General features: G+C 43.8%; 1 protein-coding gene across 1 annotated transcript in view; it reads right to left on the reverse strand.

Moving 5' to 3' along the window:
- IL1RAPL2 (interleukin 1 receptor accessory protein like 2) overlaps window positions 1–12,384 on the reverse strand; it is a 1,136,349-nt gene extending 1,123,965 nt beyond the window's left edge. Inside the window, exon 1 of the mRNA XM_088482887.1 lies at window positions 11,523–12,384. The gene's annotated coding sequence lies outside the window, so the exon portion shown is untranslated. The remainder of the gene's footprint in view (window positions 1–11,522) is intronic.
- Between the last annotated feature and the right edge of the window lie 964 nt (window positions 12,385–13,348).

A 13,348-nucleotide genomic window follows, 5' to 3' on the forward strand; every position in this document is an offset into this window, starting at 1 on the left:
ATCTCATCAGTAGTGCTTCCTGCTTCACCTCAGTAAAGAGGCGACGCGGGAAGCATTATAGCGGCACGTTAAGTGCCGCTATCATACATCTACCCCAATGTCTCTTAACAAGCCTGCTGCCTGTTTACCCATGTTGTGAGACACTGAGTAAAAACCCTGACACACCTTCATCAGCAACTCACACGTGCAAGTACTAATTAGCCTGTTCTCAGACTAAGGGGTCTATTTACTAAGCAGTGTTAGGAGACAAAGTGAAAGGTGATAAGGTGTCATATTTCAAACATAGCCTGTGACATGGCAATTAGGAGCTGATTGGCTGGTACCTTATCTCATTTCACTTTGTATCCTAACACTGCTTAGTAAATAGACCCCTAAAGACCCAAAATGGGCCTAATGGATGGAGCTGCTCTCACTTTACATCCATAATCCCAGGAACCCTTAACTGGCTCTTACTAAAGTCCAAACATCTATCAAGACTGTTTTGCAATCACAGACATTTTCCTGGGATTTTAATACATATAGGTCAGAAACCAGGGACAAATATATCTCCCGTGTACAACCTTACCAATGCTTTTGTCACAGTGGCTTACAATAAATATGAACTTTTGTAGTGAACAAATAAAATAATCACTTATCAATAAAATCTAACAAAAGCAGCTGACTTGATTTAGAAATATATTGCCAGATAGACAGAGGCGTATTAAGAGAAGAGGGGACCTCTCCCAGTCACTGCAGCAGTAAACTCTGGGCACTAGTCTGTGCCCAGAGTCTACGGTGGATGCGTACGTCACCGGGAAAATAGCGCAGCCGATATTTTCACGGAGATTTCCTACTGTGCAAAACGCCGGAAAAATGGCCTCGTTGCCCATTTTCCAGGTGTTTTGTGCAGCGGTACAGCCGACGCGGGACTTCAGAGGGGTAAGTATTAAAAAATATGGGTGCAGGGTGTGAGATGTGGGCCCCCCTGGACCCAGGGGCCCATGTGCACTGCACACCCTGCACCCATTATAAATATGCCCCTGCAGATAGAGGTGAATTAAAGTTTTCGCTTTTTAAAGCTACCCTCCCACAGCACCACAGTAGTCGTCACATACAGATGAAACAGCTAATGATGTTCGTTTGTGCAGTCATCCACTGACCTGTCAATATACATCTTATGCATTTCTAGGAGGTCTAAAGCATAGCAAGAAGGGCAGCCAAGGCATGAAGGGGGCAGCTTAAGGTCAGGACGCTTGATAAGTCTAGAGTAAAAAAAACACTATGTTGTTTGACACAGGTATGGGGGTGTGCAGGCATGCTGGGCAGGAGGGGGAGTCTTCATGGAGGGACGGGTGCAGGTGTGCCACTGACAGATGAGGAGCAGTCCTCCTTACAGCTGTAGAGTGCTAGGAGAGAAATGAGGTTGTGTCTGTCAGGCAGCCATTGAGAGCTGGGACAGGGGGGTGGCCTCCCTCTATCTCTATTGCACAAGTTCTGACACAGTAAGACACTATACAATAGAGGATAGATAGATAGATAGATAGATAGATAGATAGATAGATAGATAGATAGATAGATAGATACCGTCATCCATTGGACTGTGTGTAGACAATTTGCTGCATCACCAAAACAAATGTGGACAATTTAGACTCGACAGGGTGCCAACATGTACGGATTTTTCTGTAAGTTACCTAAATGCAGCTATTGAATAGTACTGTTCTGAAGTATTGATCCTGGATGGAATGCAGCTTTGAAATCTGGATATTTTCTCACTTTAGGTCACTGACTTAAATTCAAGTGCGGTATTTTACCTTCTTCTGTGTCAAAAGTAAACAGAGTGGAGATTGCAGATAGAGAAATGTGTTACTATATGAGTTTAGGGCTGTATCATAATTTTAACCTCAATATGCAACAAATTAAAGGAAAGAACTAACACACAAATGTATACTTTTCTAGAATTCAATGGATCACTGTGTTCTGATAGCCAGTAACTTGTGGATGTAATATTGGCCACATATGGTTGCTTGGGCGTCCAAGACGCTCCTGCAGCCAGCTATGCCCAAGACTCAGCTGTAAACATAATATATTGCACAGTATACATTTGGATTAAATCCTCCTTCTAAATGTGGTCATTGCTTTGCCAATGGTAGATTATCTGACCTAATCATAGGGATCATTGTATTTTATGCTCAACAGACATTCAGTGTACACAAGGTTTAGGAAGAAAGCGTAACTGATCATAAACAGATAAAGTAATGCATGTTTCACTCATGATCTGTATTAGAATTCTAAAACCTGAATACATGAAAGGCTTATCCTAAGGATTAATGATGTCAATGTTTAGCTCAGCTATACCTTGCATGGCGAATAGGAGATACTCTATTACCTGGGCCCTAACACTGCCAGTTGGGACTGGTGAAATGTAATAAGAACAAATACAAATGGAAAAAAAAAATATGGGGACTCAATCAGGCAAGATTTAAAAAAAAAATGTGTTTGCAACTTTTCCTGATGACTTTCTATTCAAAAAACAAATGTGAGGAAAGTTCTCAAAATACTGTAAGCCGACATCCCATAGTGGTCAGTGTAAATTTGGGGCAGATCAAGAACACCATATAAACAGCACTGGCCTGACATCATCCAAGTTTCTGCTTCATTTTCAAAGTGTGGTTCTACCTTTTGCATAGTTTAGCAGAAGACAACACATCTAGAATTAAAACATTTCTCCAAACAAGTCCATCTGAAGACAGAGCTCAGTTGGGATGCCTTACCATAATTTGGGAGTTTCATGAGCATTGAGGTGGCAGTCGCCACTATGGGTCGGGTACAGGATCCCAGCAGTAGCAATACAGACAGACAGAATCTTGACCCAATTACCGTAGGTAAGTGTCCTAACCCTCCCCCTAACCCATCTTTTCAGCAGCCTAACCCTCCTCTCTGCAGCCAGGCCCGGTGCAAGGGTTCCTGGCACCCTAGGCAGAACTTCAGCCTATTCCCCCCCCCCCCCCAATACCCACTTTCCAGACCTGATTCCATATGGCACTGCTCAGGTGTCGTAGGAGCATGGTGACCTCCTTGGAGTACGGGGAGTAGCCATACGGCCGAGAGTTCACCCATGCGATTATATTAACGTGCAGAGGATCTCAGTGTAAGCGGCTGTCCCTGGGGCAGAAGTGGAGGAGATCTGGGTCACATCGTGAAACACATGGGCGACCTGACCTACACACACCGTGCCACAGATGTCCCCTCTAGCCAGTTGTCAGAGAGAAGGGCGGGCAGTAGTTCATGGAGGAATGTTGTCTTTTGCCACTCTGGCCCTGTGGGCCCCCTACGGCCATTGGTAATATTGGGCTTTCACAGGGTATGCGGTTGCTAATGTTCCTGAACATTTATATGCTCTCCATCTCTATGGCGGCAATGGTAAATGGAGGGAACGTGGAGCGGGCGGCTGCTGTGGACTGTTGCTCTGGTTCTGTAGCAGGTCCCCAGTGGCTGGTGATGCAGGGCTTACACCGGATATTATGCTGATGTTGCCACTAGACATCTGTTACTTGATGTCTGTGCTCTTTCAGTCTCCCTGGCAGTGATGGTAGAAGCAGGGAACGGAGAGCGGGGAGTAGGTAATGTAGGTACCGAGATGGGTACACAGCCTTAATTTTTCTCCCAGGAAGCCTCAGTGGGCCAGTCCCCCAGGTCCCGGCGCCCTTAGGCAGCTGTCTAATGGAAAGCGCCGTCCCTGCCTGCAGCCTAACACTAATCCTCCCCCCTGCAGCCCTAACACTAATACTTACCATTGGGATTGATGGTGCCAGGATTCCGACTGCTGTCGGGAGTCCGGCGCAGGTATTCTGAGCGGCAGCATGCTGACCACAGGAATGGTAACTACATTCGCCACTGCAATTGAAATAAATATTACAGTGCAACGGAGTATCTATATTGACCTAGAAAGGTAAGACTTAGCCACTATGCCAGGCAACGCATTTGCCCATGTGTGCTTTGGTTGGCCCAATATGCAGTGGAACTGAAACTCCAGAGAGAATATATTTAAAAAAAACTGTTTACATTCAAGAATAAGCATTTTTGTGCAGATAACAGAACAGGCATTGGGACGGGATACGTTTAGGAAGCCGGCGGCCGCAATCCCGACCGCCGGCTTCCCGAATCCTCTATCCTGCCTAGGGTTAAATGACAGGCGTTTAAAATCTAGACGCCTGTCATTTTCCCGATGCCGGGCGCCGCGAGCGGACAGCCGCAGGAAGGGGGGGGAGAGGGTTAGGTTTAGGGCACCCGGGGGGGAATTAGGGTTAGGCACCCCCCCGGGAGGGTTAGGAACCCCAGGGGACTTAGGGTTAGGCACCCCCCTGGGGAACTTAGGTTTAGGCAGCAGGGAAGGGGGGTTAGGGTTAGGCACTTAGAGGGGGGAGGTTAGGCACCCCTAAGGAGGGTTAGGGGGGTTGGTTAGGTTAGTAAGTACTTACCTTAAGGATGATCGTGATTTCCAGCGCTGTCTGGCTTCCGCTGCCGGGCTCTGCTGTTTTGGCGGGCTGCCGCAGCCGGGAATCGAGCTGCCAGTCATGCGGCAGCCGGCTTTTCATACCGAATGCATTGGGACGTTACAATTAATGCCACAATACTTGTTAAATAGGCTCTCTCATGCCAGCCTAGTACTGCAGGTCCCAAGAAGGAGACAACAATCATATATTTCCAGGTGATTTGTTAGAACTGCCAGTGCAGCACAGGCCTTTGGGAAAGGTTACAATGCTATCAGGCAGATGCACAGAGCGAATAGAGGGCCTGATTCAGACTTGGGAATAGAGCGAGATCTCTCTCTCAACCGATCATCTTGGTGAAAACATACTGCACTGCAGGTGGGGCAGATTTAAAATGTGCAGAGAGATTAAGATTTGGGAGGAGTGTTTCCAAACTGACACCTAAATTGTAGAGTAATAATAAAGCTGTGCAGTATTTGTGGGCTACATGCAAAATCAGCCAGTATTTACCCCACATGTAAAAAAAAATATGTATTTACACCCCTTGCATTGCAATATGGTTTGTTCAGGTTCACAGTTTAGAGAGATATCTCACTCTATTCTCAACTCTGAATTAGGCCCAGAGTAAGAAGCTGGCATATGCTAACCAAGACTGACTGAGCCCTTCAGAACTGGTGTGGTAGCAGTATGGGAAAACTTATGAAACTAAATAAACGGACACAGACTAAAGAGCATTGTACAGCCATGGCCAAAAGTTTTGAGAATGACACAAGTATTGGTTTTCACAAAGTTTGCTGCTTCAGGTTTTTAGACCTTTTTGTCAGATGTTACTATGATATGCTGAAGTAAAATTACAAGCATTTCATAAGTGTCAAAGGCTTTTCTTGAAAATTATATTCAGTTTATGCAAAGAGTCAATATTTGCAGTGTTGACCCTTCTTTTTCAAGACCTCTGCAATTCGCTCTGGCATGCTGTCAATCAAATTCTGGGCCACATACTGACTGATGGCCGCCCATTCTTGCCTAATCAATGCTTGGAGTTTGTCAGAATTTGTGGGTTTTTGTTAGTCCACCCGCCTCTTGAGGATTGACCACAAGTTCTCAATGGGATTAAGGACTGGGGAGTTGAGATGGTTATACGATTCTATGGGCTCATACGCACTAGACGATGTGCTGTATGAACGATATTGGTGAAAGATTTCCCTTGAACTTTCTGTAGTGCAGGACAAACGATATTGGGTGTACACAACTGAAAGATATCTTTAAAAATATCTTTCAGTGAAGTCATCCTGCCACATATACATAAAAATTGTTTTTCTATAGCTCCAGCCACAGTTATTGAACCAATTTTTCCAGTAAAATAGCCCTGCATACACTTGAATATGAACAGATCTATCTACAAAAGAAAGACAATGTTTTTAGAAGAAACCTGCAAACACAACATGGTACGACTTGGCTGAAATAGCTCTAAATAAAAATGTATTCCTCAACTTAGAGAGTGTGGATAAAAACTTTGATTCACTTCAGTGTGGTGCACCTAGTTACATTCTTAAATCACAGCAGCTGTGCACGCCAGAAAGTTAAAATGTCAGCAATCTCAAGCGAAAACAGCATCCTTCACAGGAAGGCTATAAAAATGAAATACGGATGCAAAAAAGTAAATGAATAAAAATATCAATCCTCACACACACACACACACTCTAAACTGAGTTTGTTGAAACTAGAAGAAATATATACATACAATTAAATTTTTTTCAAGATACTTGAAAAAAATCCTAGATGGGTATAAGTCCAGCAACAACTGAAATAGTACACTAATACCCCCTTCAGACATACCGAGAAACCCGGGAATTTGCAGGGGCACAGCGAAACTACCCGGGTTTGGCTTATGTCTGAAAGGGTCTGACCTGGGTTGACAGTCATAGGTCCGTGCCCCTTCAATTGACCTGGGTCAGTGCCCCGGCTTATGTCTAAATAGAGTGACCCAGGTTTTTAGATAAGTGTCACGCAGAAAAGGAGCAGATTGGCCGTTTGGGGCTGCCTGAGGCTGTTACCGTTAACCTCATCAACGGCAGAAGGCACGGGACGCCAATGGGACTGCATGTGGATCAGGAAAACTGTGCTTACAATTTAAAAATGTCATATTGGAAGAATGAGGAGGGGAGAGCTATTGGCAGTGCAGGGAGAGGAGGAGATAAAGTCCCAAATAACAGGGACAGTGAAGGACGCAACTGTATAAAGCAATATCGCTAAGATGCTGTGTGCCCAGGGTGGTGAAGAAAACTCAGCAAACTGAAGGCGATTTGTAAGCAAATGAAAAAGGTCCATGACCACAATAGAAATCGAAGCGGGGCTGGAAGCATGAAGCGGCCTTATTATAATCTCTGCAATGCTGTTTTTGGAAACTCTGCACTATCAAACCATATCGCCTTGTCCTCCTCAAGTGAAACTGCTATGCAGACAGCAACACAAACTTTGAGCAATCAACAGAGTCCACCATCGTTGCAGGTGCTGTTTGATGATGATAGCACCATGGACTCATATGTGCCCAGTGAAGAGCCAGCCAAAAGCACCTTTGATGTGCCAGTGGAGAAACAGACACCAAGAGCAGAGTCTCAGGCACAGAGGCCAGCCTTCCGCACCAACAGTAAGTTATACTGTATTTACTTATTACACACAAGTTTTTTTTTCCCAAAGAAAAGTTTTGTTTTGTTTTTTAAATAAAATACCAAATATGCTGCAAACCCTAACTTACCAATATATACAAAATACAACATACATAAAAACTGCGAAACCTAACTTAAAAACCGTATCTGTTGCAGCGTAAAGCTAGTGTGCAAGTGGAAGGAGGCCGCAAGCGCTGATCAATTAATTGCGCTGCTATTTAATTTTCAATATATTCTGATATTGTTAGAAGATACATTCAATTGTAATTAAACACAGAAATATTGCTCAAAAACTTTCTCCATCTAAACTAACTTAAAATCCTGTGTGCAAAGGGAGGTGAAGAAAACGCAGCAGCAAGTGTTAAAAAAAAAAACTTTATTCAATTCTCAAGCAAGTACTAATTAGTTTTTCTTCATTTATTTGGTTATAGATTTCAATGTTTCTACAAGCAATAACAAAAAGTCTAAAGGCGGGTATCCACTACTAGATATACAAACGAGAGCACGATTATGACATTGCAATCGTACTCTCGTTTGTATATCTAGTGATGTGCCTAGACTGAACGTTCACTCGTTCAGTCCAGGCACATCCATCATCCCCGCACATGCTGAACCTGCTGAGCATGTACGGGCGATGATAGATGTCGGAAGCGACCAGCGTGCACGCGCAGCGCTGTTTGCTTCCGACCACAACATGCCCGATTTGCAAGCGATTGCACGATAATGACATCCATAATGTGCAATCGCTTGCTAAAATCGCCTAGTGGATACCCCCCTTTAGATGGAGCTTGCCACAAGAGCCATGACAAATATACTTTGAGGAGCTTCAAGAAATGGATTTCTGCAATGTAGGCCCTAAGAAGATGCCAGGATGCAGCGATTTTATGAAAAATGAAAGGGAACTCTTTCCTGAATATCAGCCATACAGGATAGGGTCAGATGGGATCATGAGAGGGTCTGTTGCAGTGGCGTAACTAGGGCAGGGCGAGCGGGGTGCGTGCCCTGGGCGCCTTTGGACTGGTGGCGTGGGGGGGGCGCCGCCGGCCACAGTACCGGCCCGCCCGCCCTAGTTAGCCAGTGTAACGCCGACCACAATGAGAGTGGTCAGCGCTACACATTTACACAGGACCGGCGCTAGGCTTCCAGCGCTGGTCCTGTGCTTCACACCTGAGCCCGTTCCCTCCCCCTGAGCGCTTGCCCAATAGCGCTAGGAGGCGGGCTCAGGCTGTGCATAACACACGCATCGCCGCCAGCGCTGGCGGCGATGATTGTGTTAAACAGCAGCCAATGAGAGTCAGATAGACTCTCATTGACTGCTGCAGCACCCACTGCAAGAGCCGGGCTTCCGTCCGGCTCCTGCAGTGGGTAATGGGACAGATGTCACGCTGAGCGCACCAGGCCGGGAGAACTGGCGGGAGCAGCGTCACGGACCGGAGCAGCAGCAGCGTGGATTCAGGTAAGTATATTTTTATATATATTTTTTTAACCTATCTGCACTACTGGGGGCACAACGGGGAAGGGGGGTGGCTACTACTGGGGGGACCTCTACTAGGGGTGGGGGCACAACGGGGGAGGGGTGGCTACTACTGGGGGCACCATTATTGGGAGGACCTCTACTGGAGGGGGACTACTACTTGGGGGGGAACTACCACTGCATTATAAAAGGGGGCATTATAAAAGGGGCCTACTACTAGAGGCACTGCACTCGGGGGACCACTACTGGGGGCAATAATAGGAAGGGCTACTACAGGGGGCACTGGATACGGGGGATCACTACTGGGTGCCTGCATAAGGGGACCACTACTGGGAAAACTGCATGGGGGTGGGGGGGGGGACTACTGCTGGGGGCACTATATAAAGGGCACTACATAGGGGGGGGGGCTACTACTGGGGGCACCATATAAAGGGCACTGCATAAGGGGATACCGCTACTGGGCGCACTGCATTGTGGGGACTGCTACTGGGTGCACTGCATAAGGGGGAACACTACATGGGGCACTGCATTTGGGGGGGGTACTGAGTAAGGGGAACTAATTGGGGGCTGTATAAGGGGGACCACTACTGGGGATACTGTATAAGGGGCACTACTATGGGCCTGCATAAGAGGGACCACAACTGCATACTGGGGGTACTGTATAAGGGGTACTACTGGGGTTAAGGTGCATATGGATAGGAATGTTCAGTGAAAATTAAAGGGGTGTGTCATGTTGACACGCCCCATTTTTAAGTGACCACGCACGCGCATCGGGGGGAGGGGGGGCTCCCTTTTCAAATTTGCCCTGGGCTCGATATACACTAGTTACACCACTGGTCTGTTGCGACAATCATGAATTTCTGAGTAAACTTTTTTCTCAGTTTCAAATCCCCAAATTTAAAAGCCCCACACCACAGCCGGCACCCCCTCCTCAGTATACACAGCAGCCTCAAACTCCCCCAAATGATGATGCTTATACAGTAAGAATGTGTGTATAACTCACATTGTTTTGGACCCAGTTACACCTAGTACACCACAACCCACTGGCCCAACTCAAAATCCTGATTTCACTGTATAGGAATTTGTAACAAGTGCTGTCTGTATTACAAGTTATGTCAAAGTTTTAGTTATGTTTTCTTACAAGTGTAGCCTTTGTTTTAGGCACGTTATATAATGTGTAGGTTTAAAAAGTTTTCTTTTGTTTTGGGATGACTGGCTGTTTTTATATGCCAAATATTGTGTATTTTTAGATTTATAATGCAGTTATGTATATTCTCATATGCACATAATAAAAGCAACACTTTACATGATTCCGCATATGAAAAAAATATGGGAGTCGTTATATCGGAATAAACAATTATTGAAAAGCTCCTATGTGTCCGGTTTCTATTCTGTTATTGAAATGACTCCACACTAAATGCCATGGCTTATGTCTGAAGGGATCGACCCAGGAATTTCGAGGGTCTGTGGTGTAGTGTGACAGTGGTTGTCTGTGCAAAACGGGTTGCACCAGTGATGAATGAAAGTGGTCTGAAAGTGGTATTCGTAAACCTGAATTTGACAGGGAACAGACAGCCATGTAACATGGCACCTAAACGAACGAAGACATTATAGGGGTTTGGATAAGGGACTGGGCTCACAAACTGTTAAAAATGTTTTAATGACTTTTGGAACATAAAGCTACTGTTTGATATTTGTGTACTTCCACATTATTATGTTTTGTTAAAATGTAATCAGCATAAAGCAAAGTAGATGCAGCATCTACAATAACAATGCACTGACAGGTTCTAAGTAAAAAGTTCCTGAATTTTGGGATTGTATAAGATCTTCATTGTGTCAACTTTGGGGATGTTATTGTAGTTTTTAGTGACAGAGGAAAACATGGCTTTCTTTTTTACCATCCGTAACTTTGCAGATGGTTGATAACCATGCAACTGACCTAAGAAAACTGGCCAAACTTTTCCTCCACCATCTGAGCTTGTCCCCTCATACAGTATACAGCACTGGCCACTGGTGTATGTCTGAAATGCACTTTTTGCCAGTAATTATGTTGTGGTCACCTGATCTCAGGGTCACAGTTTGGGTATATTATTAATAATAATAATAATAATAATAAAACTAACATTTATTAAATGGTTTGTTTTTAAAAACCTACTGAAATGTTGCATTTCAAACATTTTAATTGATAACACCCTGGACTTTAAAGTCATAAACATACACATAATAATAATAATAATAATAATAATAATAATAATAATAATAATAATAAAGTTTATTGGAATTTTTTCCAAGTATGTACTGTTACCTTTACTTCTGAATAAGCAATTTTCACATACACACTTAACAAGCCTTTCACACCTAATAAATATCTCCATGCTGCATTATGAACAATAGTTCATCATTAGAGAACCTTGCACCCCTGACTCACCTTGCCCTAATCTCTCGCTCTTTACACGTCTGTCACATGCATTAACCCTTTCCATACTGAGGAAGCCCTGCGGTGAACTTTGCAACATCTGAATGCAGTCCTGCACCACCAACGTATGTGACTAAAGACAGGTCTATGGCAAGTTAATATATATTATATACACACACACACACACACACACACACACACACACACACATTTTGCATATATTTACCAACAATTCATTTTCTTGCAGAAACTAAAATGGTTACACAAGACTTCACTGTTTTCAGAAACCATCATTGATATAACTACATTTTTAATGTTACACAAAAAGATAAATACATTAAAATAGGAAAATGTTACAATATAATATAGTGTAATTTACTTTTTCTGGACTTGGTTCTTTTGGCCATTTTAAAAAAAAAGCTCACAATATATGTTTATGATAGATAGATATACAATGCTGCTATCTGAGCAGTATACATCACAGTCTGGGCTCTTACCTAAATGTTCCATGCACTGTGCTCAGGAGAAGGGCAGCCAGAACTGTAACAGCAATCCTACACATTTGCCAATAGTCCCGTTATAAATACTTGCTACAGCCTGAGACAGGAAGGTGCATAGTTATTCCCCATATCACACAACCTCTGTAAGTTTTGCATCCAGTCATTTGTACTTAGAAAGTCTTTTCCCAGGTAATGTATCTTGTCCAAGTCACACACAGCAGCTGTTTATTTGTTGCCCACATTAAGCCGTAGTACAGTAGCAGTAAACAAAGACCCAATGTCCCTGAGAAGTCAAATAATTCACTTATTCTCTGTCCAAGCAAAGGGTGTCGAAATCTTCAGCAGACGCTTACTCACATGAATATCCTGCAACCACTTACGCACATGGATGTAGTGTGTATTTTCCTGCAGCCACTTACTCACATGGATGTAGTGTATATCCTGCAGCCCCTTACTCACATGGATGTAGTGTATATCCTGCAGCCCCTTACTCACATGGATGTAGTGTTTATCCTGCAGCCACTTAAACTTGCTCACATGGATGTAGTGTGTATATCCTGCAACCACTTACGCACTTGGATGTAGTGTGTATATCCTGCAACCACTTACGCACATGGATGTAGTGTGTATATCCCGCAGCCACGTGTTGGGCTGGAAATCCCTGTCACAAAGTGTAGTAAGGGTGAGTTTTGAATGAACATTCCATAGAATTCAGGAGAGCATAGGTCCAGCATTTAGGGTGATGCAGATGATTCCATGGTGGGCTCCTGCAGTGAGGAAGGGTGATTAGGTCTCAGACTGTGCTGCTGTTCTATGTAGTGAGAGCTGCAGACTGCTGGCTTCTATTGCAGAAACTCCGTTCCCCTTCCTCCTGATAGACAAGCTGCCTGCAGTCCAATGCTTTAGCAGATAGGGGAGGGTTCAATATGTTTCATATACTCACATTCAGCTTAAAGTTACAGTGACATGTGGCTGCAATCATTCAAGTGACACCCAGGTCTACTCTAGCAAACAGAAGAAGGGTTATCTATAGTCATCACCAGTTACACATAATGCAATATTGCAGATTCCTACATTCTATAAGCAGATTGCTGTTGTGTGGTCAGGTCATACAGCACAGCATACTGTAATAGTGATTTACATTGCCAAGACCGTGTTATATTTATCTAGTTTGCATGCAGATCAGATTTGTAGTTGATAATGTTATGCACAGGCAAGCACAGAGGGAGATTCCTTTGGCTCGTTTGTCTAGAATCACCTGCAGACCTGAATTATGGAATGGGCTTTATTAACATAAGCTATTCACAACCATTTTAGCCCTGTTAGAAGCCCCTGTGAGCTCCTAGCATACCTGGCTCCTTACCACAGTGCGCTAATACTCTGGTTCTGTTCTGCACACTCATTTTCCCAAAGAATGAACCTGGGATGAGTTTCTTAAATTATGTTAAATAAAGCCTTTTAAGGGTTAAACTATACAATCACCCATTTGCCAGAAGCTTGTTGTTTCCTGTAAAATTATTTACACAGGAACGTTTTAATCACCCTGTAGTGTACCCAGCACATTAGTTCCCACAATTTAGCCATGTACATTGACTACAATTGTTCAGTCATATGATTTTATTTTTATTTTTTTTTATTTTAGGTGATACAAGTCAGGACATTACATTTGTACCTGTGTAATAAGATTTCAGAGAGATTAATTGTCCTAATAGTATAGAGTAACATGTTTTTAAAGCAATTAATCTCATGAGATTTAATTACAGAGACTACAAATGAGCTGTGTAGCTAACCTAGCTGCAGATACTTAACACAGCTCAGGTGAT

This window comes from Taudactylus pleione, unplaced genomic scaffold, assembly GCF_031769625.1.
Source record: "Taudactylus pleione unplaced genomic scaffold, aTauple2 ptg000296l, whole genome shotgun sequence".
Classification (NCBI taxonomy): domain Eukaryota; kingdom Metazoa; phylum Chordata; class Amphibia; order Anura; family Myobatrachidae; genus Taudactylus; species Taudactylus pleione.